The sequence below is a fragment of the Cyprinodon tularosa genome, unplaced genomic scaffold, assembly GCF_016077235.1.
Source record: "Cyprinodon tularosa strain WSP-4 unplaced genomic scaffold, ASM1607723v1 ctg40, whole genome shotgun sequence".
Classification (NCBI taxonomy): domain Eukaryota; kingdom Metazoa; phylum Chordata; class Actinopteri; order Cyprinodontiformes; family Cyprinodontidae; genus Cyprinodon; species Cyprinodon tularosa.
In genome coordinates, this window is record NW_024039119.1 from 2,544,945 (window position 1) to 2,558,236 (window position 13,292).

Genomic DNA, 13,292 nt, shown 5'->3' on the forward strand with positions numbered 1-13,292 from the left:
AACAACCATTATACCTTCACACATCATGATAACACTTACTGCCCATTGTTTTAGCTTCTGAAAACAGCCAGGAAGGCTTTACAGTGTGCCAGTCAGGTCCCTGGCTGTATCCCTCTCCATTGTTGTCATGCTCTACTGGGGATGACAATGATGGCCACTGTGCACCGAATGAAATACATTGCTGACATAGCTTTCATACTGCATGGTTCATATGCACCCAGCACAGCTGTCCTCAGCGTGGCTTCTGCAGCTTTTTGAATAACTGAATGATTTTGTTGTTTTCTAGAGGAAAAACAGCAGAATATGTCTGATTTTTGAATGAGAGCAGGGTGGGGTGATTTGGGGATTTCTGTGAAACTCTAAGGAAAGTGAGTTCTCTTGTTCAGTAAGGGAGAGAGAAAGAGAGGAGTGTTCACTTGATGTGGGAGCCAAAGAGTCAGAACAGCAGGACTCTGCAAGATCAAACAGGCTTCCTCTGCGGATAAGAAAGATAGCCTGGCGGGGAGGGAGAGAAAACACGAGTTGGGAAGGGATAAAGGAAAGCAGGAAGATGGCCCACAGCAGCCTTTCAAGCTGAGGATGACTGTAAGGCAGTGAGCAACAATACCAATCGGCTTACTGAGTTTGTTTACCGAGTCGGGTTCAGAACAGGTGCAAACCGCACGGCTCCTCCTCCGGTCAGTTCTCACCTTTGACCTCTTCAGGCACACACTCTACCTGAAGCTGCTCGCGGCTTTCCCGCTTGGCATCACACCGAATGGTGGCCGTGTATTTTTTTGACAGCTCTACACACGAGAAGGGCCATAGTCATCATGAGGAGAGTAAACCTTTCCAGGGAGTTTCATCTTCCCAGTCTTAAACTCAAAGACAGCATTAATAATTTATCCTCAGATTGCCTCGGAGAGATTTTTTTAAATTATGCTTTCTATTCTCCTCTTAGTCCATACTTGCCTGTTTTGTTGCTTAAGCCTCTCTGACAGATCTTCAAAAACCTCAATTTTCTTCTTAACTTTCTGCTTTTTTTCCCTTTCCTCCTACAACATTGTCAAATCAGCCGTATCTTTTAATTTATTTATTTTAGTCTGTATCCTCCTCCCAACTTTGTTTTGGAGGGGCCAAAGACGAGCCTTTGGAGAGCATGTGGAAGGAAAAGGTGTGTCCCCACCCACGCCGTCGGAATCCATTGTGCTGCTGATTTCGTCATGTCCTCTCTCCGACCAACACACGTTTACGCCACATGGAGCCGTCGACGCCTTGTCCCGCCGTCTCCACGGGCAGTGTATTCTCCTGGTAATCAGGGTTGTTCATTCCTGAGCATAGATAGCTTTGTTTAAAGCTATCTATGCTCTCAGCTCTGATACAAGAAGAACACTGTCTCCAGTGTCTGGTCAGCGAGCTTCATGTCCTTTAAGCTAACTGACCAGGCGGTGAAGTTAGCGTGTGTCAAAGGTCAAGGCCTGAGATAACAGAGCAGCTAATGTACAGTGAGATTGTATGAGTTACTGGAAACAAGCAGAACATTAAACAGGAAGATAGGCCGATGTTCTATCAGATGAGCATACCCGGTCAGACCAGCATACCCATAGTCAATACCCGTTTATCCCTTTAGTTTATCCCTTATATAAAAAAATGGACTTTACACTACTTCGAGGGGCGTGAGAAAGGGCCAGAGTTCTGTTTCCAGTGACAGGGGGGTGTTTGAAAAAGAAAGAGAAATCATTTAAAATAAAACCCAGTATACTGTGGAGACTAGTGAACAGGAAGTAAGTAGAAGTAAGGTATATTTGAAGAAATGTTCCTAAATAAATGCAAAGAACTAAAATAAAACATTTTGAATTGTTCTACTTTAATAGCTTTTCTGTTTTATTTATTTATTTAAACCTTTAAGGCAACAGGTAACTGTAATTTGATAATTGAACAGAGTTAATTCAAACATTAAGTAAACGAAAGTACGTTTTTGAAGGTGGTTGAAAGAGTTTGACCGTATTTCAATCGTATCTATGTTGTTGTTTTTTGTACATTTTGCAGCTTTTAGGGTTTTCCATACATATGACACAAAAACAGAAGAATGCGGTTTATATTTAGAGGTTTGATTGGATTAGATATTAGATTTTGTTTGAGTGCGACTTAAAAAAAAATCCTGGTAGCTGAGGATGTTTCCCAACTCTATGAGCCTGTGTTCAACCTCACAACATTCATCAAGGGGGTGTGGGTGTGAACATGCTGTTGCAGGTTCTTTGGGAGAATATGAAAAACAGAAAAAAAATCTGAGTCTACAGGTTAAAGAAACAATTACCGAGCTCAGGGCTCATCAGATGAAAACAAAACAAAAGCTCCATTTGTAACAGGTTTTTCTACTTTAGCTCGAAATGTTTTAAATATAAAACTAACCGAAAATAATTTTTAACCAGGAGGTTAATTAGTACAGTAGGCTCATAAATTCGAAGCTTTTCAGCTCTTAAATGGCAGAAAGTTGCAATGATTGCTAATGGGGATCAGGCTGCAGCAGCCATGTTGCTGCTGGTCCATCGTCAGCTGCATGCATTAAACACAGCAGCATGCAGAGACTCGATATTTAAAGGAATTTAAGCTGTGAGGGATAGTTTATGGAAAGTAAAAGTGAGAAGGAGAAACAGACAATCAACAGAGCGTATATGTCTGTGCAGAACAAAGGCTGTGGTCAGGGCGTCCCCAGGCTGCCTGTGGGGGAGCTGGAAGGGATTCACAGGCATCTTTAACCAACAATGAGCTCCCAAACATGTCTGACATTCATGGAAGGTCAAAGTTACTTAAAGAGAGAGGAGTTACTCTTGTCCAAGAATTATCAAAATGAATGGCAAAGATACAAACTAGATGTTTTTATAAGGTCAAAGGTCAACTAGTGATGAGAAAACTCTTTCTCTAAATTTGCTTTAAGAAAATTAATTAGTGGTAAGATTTTATATGGGCCATTTTGGCAGTTACCTATTTTCCTTAAAGAGACATTATGTAATTTTTACTGAAAAATATCTTTAAAACAGACTTTTTATTTAACCCTTTACGACTAAAACATCATTTGATGATCAGGGTGACACCTCAGTTGTTCAGCGCCGATGCATCTATAAGCCTGAAGCCTAATTCCCTTGATTTAATTTACTTGTCAAGTATGACCGTGAGCTACGAGAATGAGCAGAAGAGTGCTGCAGTTCTGTGTTTTAGCCACAGATGGCAGTATCATTGGAAAACAGCCTCTTTAAAGAACAACTCACTCCATCCTGGTACCTTACACCTGTCCTCATGTAATAATTGATAATTTCACCTTACACAGAAGGTGTGATCTCTCTGACGTGGTGTCACTCTGATTCGACTTGTTTCCATAATTTTTTTTATGTGCACCCTGAAGTATTGCAGAAAAAGAGATGAATGGAAACGGCAAGATCCAAATTCATCCAATTTTGTAATTTAATTTTCAAAAAAGGGAACGGCCCTAAAGAGTAGCTGGAAACACATCTGTTAGATAAGTTCTGATGTAACTTGATGCTGATGATTCTGATGCTTTTCTCTCTTGAAATCTCAGGATAGCGTGTGCTATTACTGATATTAGCTGATGCAATAAAGCCAGTCTAACTTTCCTGATTTCTGATTCTAACACACCCTTTAAAACCTTGGTTCATTATTGGTCAATGTTAGTTTGCTAACTATTTTTCCTGTTTATTTATTTATTGTGCTGCTGCCATCAACACCTTTGTTTCTAGATGTTGTAGATCGGCCTGTTATTCAGTGTAGTCCTGTTTCTTTGACTGTGACAGGCTGGATGTGCTCTCTTCATCCTCTGACATGGGAGCTGGCTCAGAGCTTGTCTGCCTGGCTGTGTTACCTGGACGGAGCCGCCTTTTACAGCTGCTTTTTGTAACTCTGCTTCTGTCTCCTTGAACCCCAGTCGGCCTCAGCAGATGGCCGCTCACACTGAGCCTGGTTCTGCTGGAGATTTCTTCCTATTAAAAGAGAGTTTTTCCTCTCCACTGTCGCTACAAGCATGCTTAGTGTGAGGGATTGCATTCTAGTCAATGAGTCGATGCAATCAAGTGTTTTTTCTTAGATAGAAAACTTTGAATCAATTTAACTGTATGTGGTTGAACTGTAAAGCGCCTTGAAATGACGTGTTGTGAATTGGCGCTACTGCCAAGTGTAACATCAACATCTGACATTAACAGATTTATTAACTTTAACGGTAAACAGAGCTGCTTTTATACGCTACTCACTTCAGTTTTCTCAGTGACGTCGCAGAAGTAGTAGAGCCACCACAAACACTTATTAAAATAGGATGCCATAAGGCTTTTTAAACCTTAGGATGGAACCAAACAGATGGTTTTAGACACAGAACGGGTAACAAATGGTTCAAATAATACCCCAGGCATGAAGATAGAACTATAGGACATATATTTTACAGTTTGTTAAGAAATAAAGTTACTTTTTGGTGTGTTTCCCTTTAATTGTGGCTTTTTTTGTCATTTACTGACTTCCTCTCTGCTTGCTATTTTGCAATTTAACATGTTCTCTTTGTGTTCCACTCGGTTCTAATCATGCAAACCTTTAGAAAACTTTGCTAATTTACTAAAAAAATAAAACACTTTGCTTTAAGTATCTTTAAGTTAGAGAGCGTGTGTTGCATCAGCTTCAGTCGAGCCTCACTTGTTTTCAGCGTCAGGACTTCTGTGTCGTGAACTATTCAATTCTATGAGGAAGCCTATAAAGCACATAGAATATTACACTCAACCATCCTGATGTTTTGAATTGCAGGGATAGAGCTTTTAAATGTGTTAAAGCATCAGTCATATAGTGCTTCAAAAGCAAAACAGAAATCCATATATATAAAAAGTATAGAATGCGACAGCGCTAACGCTATAAGTTCAAGTTCTTACTCATGTACATCTGAGAGCTCACAGAAGCCGTATTAATTTCTTCCTTCTCACATCACTGCCTGTAGTGCAGAAGTATAATCATTTAAGAACTGTGTGCTACAGACCGAGAGACAATGATTAGTCTAATCTGTTTCATTTTCATATTAAGCCTGCAGAAGCCCAATGAACTGTCTATAATTCTATTTCCTGTCTTTTAAAATGTATCCAGAAGCCTAAAATATTCATTAATGGTGGGAGGTTTTTCATTGGAAAGTCAGGACCTGAAATGAGCCCAAACCAGAGAGTTTGTGGTGAACTGAGCTTCTTGTTTCCTCTTTCACTTCAGCCATCTGTTGTGATCACATGATGACTATTTACCACGACGGCTAATGATCGAGTAATGTCCCCGTTGGATCATTTCTCAACAGAGCTCGTTTAAAAGCCCATTATTCTCTTTGCTTGTTTGTTTCCTGTTTGCGTCTGTACTTCTAAGCCGTTTCACTTCTTTACGTTGGCTATGTGTGTAGATTGATGCGATTGCCACTTCTGCTTACGATGACGTCCGATTTGTTGTCTGTCACATTGAATGAGCAGTAAGCTTTTGATTTGGATGGATTTACCCACTAACTCAAACCAGCAGAACATGTTTATTACGCCGTCTGCCTCGTTTGGCTTCATTAATGACACTGCAATTTAAACCACTTGATGAAGAGCTCCTGTATTTATCTGTTGTCATCTTAAAAAAGGAAATATACTTTATTCCTGTTCTTGTTTTTTCTAAATAAGCGCTTAAATTAGATTTATTAGACTTCGATTAAGTACTTGCCCTGGTCTAAAGTTGAACCATTCCGATGGAAGAACTAAAATAGCGATCGCTTCCCCAGTTTCTTTAAGCAGCCATATATGAACGCAGATTAAGAGAGAAGAACTTTAGACAAATAGGCCTAAAATGAGTCCTATTCTCTATCAAATTCTTTTTTTTAATATAATTTCTGCTGGGCTTTACTTCCTTTCCTCAAAGACCCAGTTTTCTGTTTCACCCCATTGTCCCTGCAGCGTTCAGACAGATGTCTCTGTGGATACGAGTGGAGGTGGGAATGCTAAAAACGGGTCTGCTTTTTACAAAGAAGGCAAAGAGAGAAGTGCAGAGCTGCCTCGGCCAAATTCATAACTCCTACTGGTGGGCAGATGTGGTAGGCTGGAGCTCCTGTGGTTGGAGACTTAATTTCATCTGCATTTATAGTCTGGTTTTGCAAATATCCTTAGATGTGTTTATAAGTTTAAGCTTGGATATTGTCTTCCATAAGGATTGCGTTGGATTGAAGCTAAAATGAAGGTCTTGAATGCTGCCTTTTGGAGGAGTTTGTCCAATCAGGAGGACCTTATTAGACTCCCTTTGTGTACAAACTGTATTGATTTACATTTTGAACGATCATATGTTTATTAGGACCATTCTCCAGTGTGGATATAAATGGCTGCTCCTAGACACGGTGACGGTGACAAAAATTAGGGATGCACGATATTGGGATTTTGGCCGATATCCGATATGCCGATATTTAACTCATGTAGCCGATGACCAATACCGATGTTAAAGCTGTACAAAAATAGGTAGTCATTGAAAATAGCAGTTTTTGCCCTCATTTCTGACACTTTGAAAAATAATATACTCAAATATATTTTCATATGCTGATATCAAATTGATTGTTAAAAACGCGGTATCGATCTATTTTACTTTCAAAATCTCGTGAAATTTCATTGTTCTGTTACAAACTCGTGATATTTTGCAAATTCTTGTGAGATTTTGTTAGTAAAATAGATTGATACCGCCTCAATATATCAACATATAAAAATATGGCAAAATTTCGTGAATTTTCGCGGGATTTCGTAGCATAACGATGACATATAGCAATATTTCATTAGTAAAAGAGATTGATATGGTGTTTTTAAATGGCAATATATCAGCATATGAAGATATTGTGATATTTTAGTGTATCAATATTTTTCCCCTCGTCTTTAGAAGTTTTTAAGTCTGTAAAAAATAAGTTTCTGAGGAAGAAGAAGAAGTAGTATTTTTTATTTTTTTATTTTTGGACTTTAGAAACTCAGAAGCTGATCAAATATCGGGTTAAATATCGGTGGGGTGGCCGATGTCCGATATTAGGTTTTAAGGCCGATACAGGCCGATACCGATAGGGGGCCGATTATATCGTGCATCCCTAACAAAAATTATTTAAAATTTTTTTACTGATTAACGCTAAATTCATTACCAATGATCCATTGGTTATTCCTTGCTGACCGAACTTTTCCTTTAACACCATCGTAAAAGATGTATTTGTTTTGATAAAATCAGTCAGGGGGCATTTTATGCCCACATGTCAATGGAGTCAGTCATCTGCAGAGAAGCACGGCTTGTAACAGTGTCCCCTTACTTCCAGTGTTAATAAACAAAAGTCACACTAAGAGACGTAAATGATACCAGCTTTGCCTACGTGACGGTATATACGTCCTTAGACAGCAGATTCTTATCCAAACATTTCACCAGATTCAGCGGCATGCAAAAAGTAGGGGGAAAAAAAAGATGGAAGCAGAGGATAAAGGGAGAACAGAGGCTGGGAAGTGACACACATCTGCTGATGGTGACTGATTCTTATCCTAACATTGGTGAAAGGCAAGGAGGCTGTGAGTACAGAGCTAAAGGGCTATGTTACATTAAATACAGGGTGACACCCTGAACAGCCGGTATTACCAGAAGATACTATCAGTAAATCTAACTTCATCTCCCTGCTCTGCTGTTCTGGTTTTTCAGCAAAGGCTAGGAAGGCTTTTAAGAAGACGTAATGTAAACTAAAGTGGATAGAGCACATGTAGTTCACTTTAATCTGTTTGTTTTTAGACATGGAAATCATTACTAATTGCTAAATGAAACCTATGTTTAGGCACTTTTAGTAAATTTCCAGAGTCTAAGAGAAAGGATTGACATTATTCAAAGAATTGGGTAAAATATTTCATTCATCCACGTTGATTTCCTTTTTGCATTATGGCTGTAAGTTAAAATTAGTTTTAGATTTTTGAAAAAAGACAAAAGCAATTTAGAAATGAAATCTTGATCAACTTCTTAATTTTAAAAAAAAGGGTATTGAGTGTATTTGTGTTGTTTTCTTCGATTTTATTTTTTCGAATTATTTTTTTTTCTGGGTTTATCTTTTTTTTTTTTTTTTTACAGATTTTGTATTAATTTAATATGTTTAAGTTTTTGTCTTTTTCAGATTGAGCTTTAAAAATTGCATTCTTTTCAAATTGCGTTTAACAGGTCACGTTTTCTTCACTTCTAGCCAAAAACAAACTCTCGCTCTAGACCAGTAAAAATTGTTGCTAACGTCCAAGCAGACCAATAGAAATACGTCTTCACTCTTCGCTCCAGTTCTCCTCATCCATATTGTCGCTGTCGGACGGAAACCTCGTATGTCCAAAACCATAAAGTTTACAGGAAATTGTAAAAACAGCGACAGGGGAAGAGTCCAATGGAGTAACAAGATTAAGTCCCAACCTTTTTTCAACACTTTTAATTGGTCAATATTTTCCAAAACATACGTTCACACATGGGGACTGACCAATCGTATCAATTTATGAAAAAAAAAAAAAAAAGTCCAAAATGGGAGTTACAAGGTTTTTTCCCGACAGCGACGATATATAAGTTTGTTTGTTGTTTGAGTTTTAGTTGGATATCATGGTTGATTTCCATAGTTCATATTCTCTCTTTCAGAGGCCAATGGTTTTTAATCTGGTCTTGGTGTTCCTGTTCATGTCCTGGCTCTTATCCACTGAGTGTCCCCTGTTCCTCTTTTGGCTCTGTGGAGGGAGCTAGTTTAAAGTTTTGTAGTTTCCCTAATATCACGTCTTGTTCTGCCTCTCAACTACCGAGCCTACCTGTTGCCATCTGAACATGTCAACCTGAACTTTCTGTTGGACTCATGGAAACCTGAAGCTGCCTGAACAGTCTATGGATTCCCAGAACCCTGGATCTGTCTGTTCCTGTTTTAACAGGAACCCCCAGCTGGGTTACGGACTCCTGGATCTCACAACTGTCCTGTTCTGAACTGTTTCCTTGACCTGGTTCGGACTTCTGCCTGTTGACTCGGGCTGCATCATCTGTTTCACTCTGGGTGGCTCCCGCATCTTGTCTGGCAGTCCATCGGCTGGATCCTGCCTCGCTGTGAGAAGATGTACTGAACTGTTAAACCAGAGTGCGAGTGATGGGTAGTGTCCCACAGCCCTCCGCAGCCACTACAGATCCAAAGCTCTGCGTTTCTGTTCTGTCCAGAGTATTCTATTAAATGTTTTGATTCTTCCCACTGTCTATCTTGCCTCAGATTCTGGGTCCTACATTCTGAGCTTATTACAAACGCTGTATTGGAAGTATTTTCATTTCATAGTTATCAGGTCTCTACTGCAATACATAAAGTTATTGTTTTATTTCCCAGCCATACTGTAAAGTAGGTGACTGTAATCAGATCTCTGAGGAGTGATTGTTTGGCTTGTCTGTTTACTTCCTGATTAGCCAGAGTGGATGTTAAAATTAAGACTTAATAATGACCAAAAGATCAGGGTAAAACAACATAGTGACCCACTGGTAATTAGGTTACTTCATTGCACTGACCCACATAAATCAAAGTTTTTAGGGAAATTTACAAAGTGCAGGATTACATCAAAAAGGTGATCTACTTTGAATATTCTCCTATCATTACAAGATTATCCTTTTGGTTTAAATGCCTGATGCCTGTATCACGTTTAGTTTTTTCAAAGTTCTTATTTCAATAATAATTTGAATGTGATATCATCAGCCACAGAAATCGATTGTGACAAAGGTGGTTATTTGCACCTCCGCTAATAACAGGGGTTCAATTTGGATAAAAGGTAGCCTAAACTCATCCATTCATTGGAACCACTTTTATAATGAAGGCAGAATCGATCCTTGACCCAACTGTTGCTGAGTCTGCAGATAAAACCATCCAAATGGGCCCACCATTATGTCAGAGAAGTTATGGACAGTTCTGCTGATGCCCGGTTGATTGAACGGGTGCAGACTGAATTAACTAAACTCACACACCAGCAGACAGACCTCTCTAAGGGAACACACACTTCTTCACATACTTGTGTTGTGGATTAGCCAAATCCCCCGACTGGTTGTTAAGCTGATTAAGGGGGTTGTTACAGCACTGGCCATTCTGAAATACTGGTGAGGACTGGGGTAGTACGGGCACAGAGATATAGTCAGCCTCATGCTTCCTCCCATATTGGTCCAGGTTGATTGACTCTCTTTGTCTGTTTGATGGAGTTTGTCTGAAATCTGTCCATACCTTCTTAGACAGATGGCATAGATCACCGGCGGTCATGGTTTGCATCCCTGTAGCAAAGTCGATGTGCATTTATCTGTGTGTATGTGTGTGACTAAGCTAGAGAGCAAATTAGTTAAAGGAATAAGAGACGGAGATGAAGCCTGTTGGAACAGACGGAGGCGCAGATGGCCATGTCCAGCAGAGACAGGAAATAGAGGTGACACCAGGTGGATGGACGGCATGCAGCAGTTCTAGTCTCATACTAATTCATCTTATTTAAAATGACAAATCTTTAGAGGTGCTGCAATTCATACCTAATTCAATTTACAATTTGTCAGAATTTCTCTGTATTTTACTGCTGTTGTTATAATAGACATTTTGATAGAAAGTATTCTGCTGGAGTTGCTCCAATACCAGAATAATGTTTCAGGTTAGGTCTGCTACTTGTTTGACACCTGGAGCAACTTAAACCAGCTCTGTTTTAAAAGGTGTAACCTTTTGGACAATTAATTGCATTTGCAATTTAATCACAATGGCAGTGGCACTCGATTTTGGTCGCATTATATTTAACTACAGATATAGAGTAAATTTGTCTCTGCAGCTTTTTAGATGGCCGTAATACACAAATAAATGTAAAGAGAGTTGCTGCTAGTACACTTATCCATGCATGCAAGTAGAAGTAAGCACTTTTTCACACAAAGATTACACTAAAGTGTAAATTTGCGCTATATAAATAAAGTTAATTAAATGAATCTTGCTACAATTGACTTTGGACGAGCGAGCTTTGACAGTGACAAAAAAGTGAAACCTTTTATTAAAACATTTACAAGCTTGTGAGTAGTGCTAAGCAAAATCGAAATAAAATCGCATTATTAGTAAAAAATAATCGCTATATTTGATTTTTGTTCAAATTGTTGAGCCCTTGTTTAAGTGGGATTCGAGTACTTTACGATAAATCTAGATTTTGTTTGTCAATTTTAGTGTATTCTTTAAATAAAAGGGGAAAATTAATATTTTAAAACATATTGACTTCAAATTTGTTGTTTAAGGAGTGACTTTTGTTTTATTATTGTTGCAGCAAAGAACATGTTTTGTAAATGGAAATGTAAAAAATATGCAATCCAGAAATAACACTTGGTCAAAAAAAAGTTTTTTAGATTAAATTAGCTGTTTTCTCAGTTTTTAGGGTTTCTAATGAAGTTTTTTTGTATATATTTTATACTCTCAAATTTTCTTTTTTAAAACTTCTCTATGTCTGACCTAGGTTTACAAAACGTCTTCTTATTATATTGCATTTTGCAGATCCAACTCATTTCTCACATGCATTCATGTCAGCAACATTATATTTCAATGATCGCAGCAACAACATTTTGATTGATCACTGTGAATGTTTGTATTGGGCTTGAAGTGAAAGGAATATCATATGTTAATCACAGTTTAAAAAGCACAACACAATTCCAAAATCTGATGAAAAAAGTCCCAATGTAAACGTTTTATCTTTCAGAAATAATGTTTAAAAAAAAGCCAATCATTCCATGTTCAGTATTTTCAAACTAACCCCATTTAAAGAAAACTCATCCACTTCAACCAGTGACATCTCCTCATTTTGATTTATGAATGTGTGCGTGTTCCGTCAAATAGGCTAAAAGTAAAAAAAATGATGGGTAAGGCTGCGCTATGTGGCTTAAAAATATAATCTGAGTTTTTTTTACATACCAAATCCTAATCGATTCTTTTTCTGCCTCTCATTTATTAAAATTTAGTTAGAAATGACAGATATGACCTTTTAAAACCGGCTCCTATTTTAGACTTCTTGTTAGTTGACATGAATTTAAAGCTCTTCTAATGGTACACTGTATAATATGCTAGTAAAAGGAATCTTTCTGTTTAAATGGAAAATATAATGCAAAATGTTTGCAGTTAGAAGCTTTATGAAATTAGTCAGTTGGTCAGTTTGATTAAACATCTCAAAAGGTAAGATGATGCAGAGGTCACTGCGTTATAAGGATGCCCAATGAGTTTTATCAGTGGGAGAAAAAAACTGATTTTTATAGAACAATTTAGAGCTCAGAATGAAGAGAAAGAAACATTGTTTAAAGCAGAAAGACAACTTATTTGACTGATGATTAAATCTTCCAGAAGAAACGCTCAGATTTCTGCTGCTACCAGCATGACCTTGACCAGATAATCAGACACAAAAATACGTGTTTGAACACAAAGCTACATATTCTGCATAACAAACACGGGGTCTCCGTCCTACAAAGGTATTTAATCTGATATTAGTTTGATGAAAACACTTTACTTCTAGTTCTAACAGCATCCAGACAAACCCCTCCCCCCCTCAGGCGCCTTTTCAAGAATAGGTTAGTAGAGCAGGCAGTGGTTGTAAGATTAAAAAAAAAGCTGGTTAACTTTTAATAAGCTGATTTTCATTATGCATGAAACGTCCATACTACCCCCCCCCCCCCTTAAGTCCTACATCCCGCAACTTGGAGATGGAGTCAGCGCACGCAAGAGCTGCTGGTGTCAGCAGGCGTGAAGCGTATCTGGGAAACAAAGAGGGGGGCTTCTAGAAAGATGCTTTTAGAGCTAATAGTGTTTTGGAGGAAAATGAGATGATTTTCCAGTTCTCAGTCAGAAGGTGTGGGGTTTTTTTTCTGGTGTTCCACAGCATTTAGGACAAATCTCAGGTCAGAATACAACAGGTTGGTTTAAATTCAAATTTTGTCTTTAAATGGGATGGTGCAGCTTTTGTTATTGTGAATTTAGGTTGTTTAGAGTGGATATAAATAGTTAGCATCCTAGATAAAACTACCAACAACCTCAGACAGAAAACTGATGACTTCTTGGATTCTGATTACAATTCATTTCATTCAGTTTTTTCCTATAGCTATTCGCAACACATGTAATCTCAAAGCACTTTACAGAGACAATTAAATAAGACCATACAGTGAAATTCATTTAAAGTTTTCTAAGGAAAACCAGCTGACTGCATCGACCTCACACTAAGCATGCCTGTAGCGACAGTGGAGAGGAAAAACCCCCTTTTAACAGGAAGAAATCCTCCAGTAGAACC

General features: G+C 38.3%; 1 protein-coding gene across 2 annotated transcripts in view; it reads left to right on the plus strand.

Annotated features, from left to right (window-relative positions):
- Window positions 1-13,292, plus strand: part of srgap2 (SLIT-ROBO Rho GTPase activating protein 2) — a 115,080-nt gene that overhangs the window by 26,370 nt on the left and 75,418 nt on the right. The gene's annotated exons all lie outside the window — the stretch shown is intronic.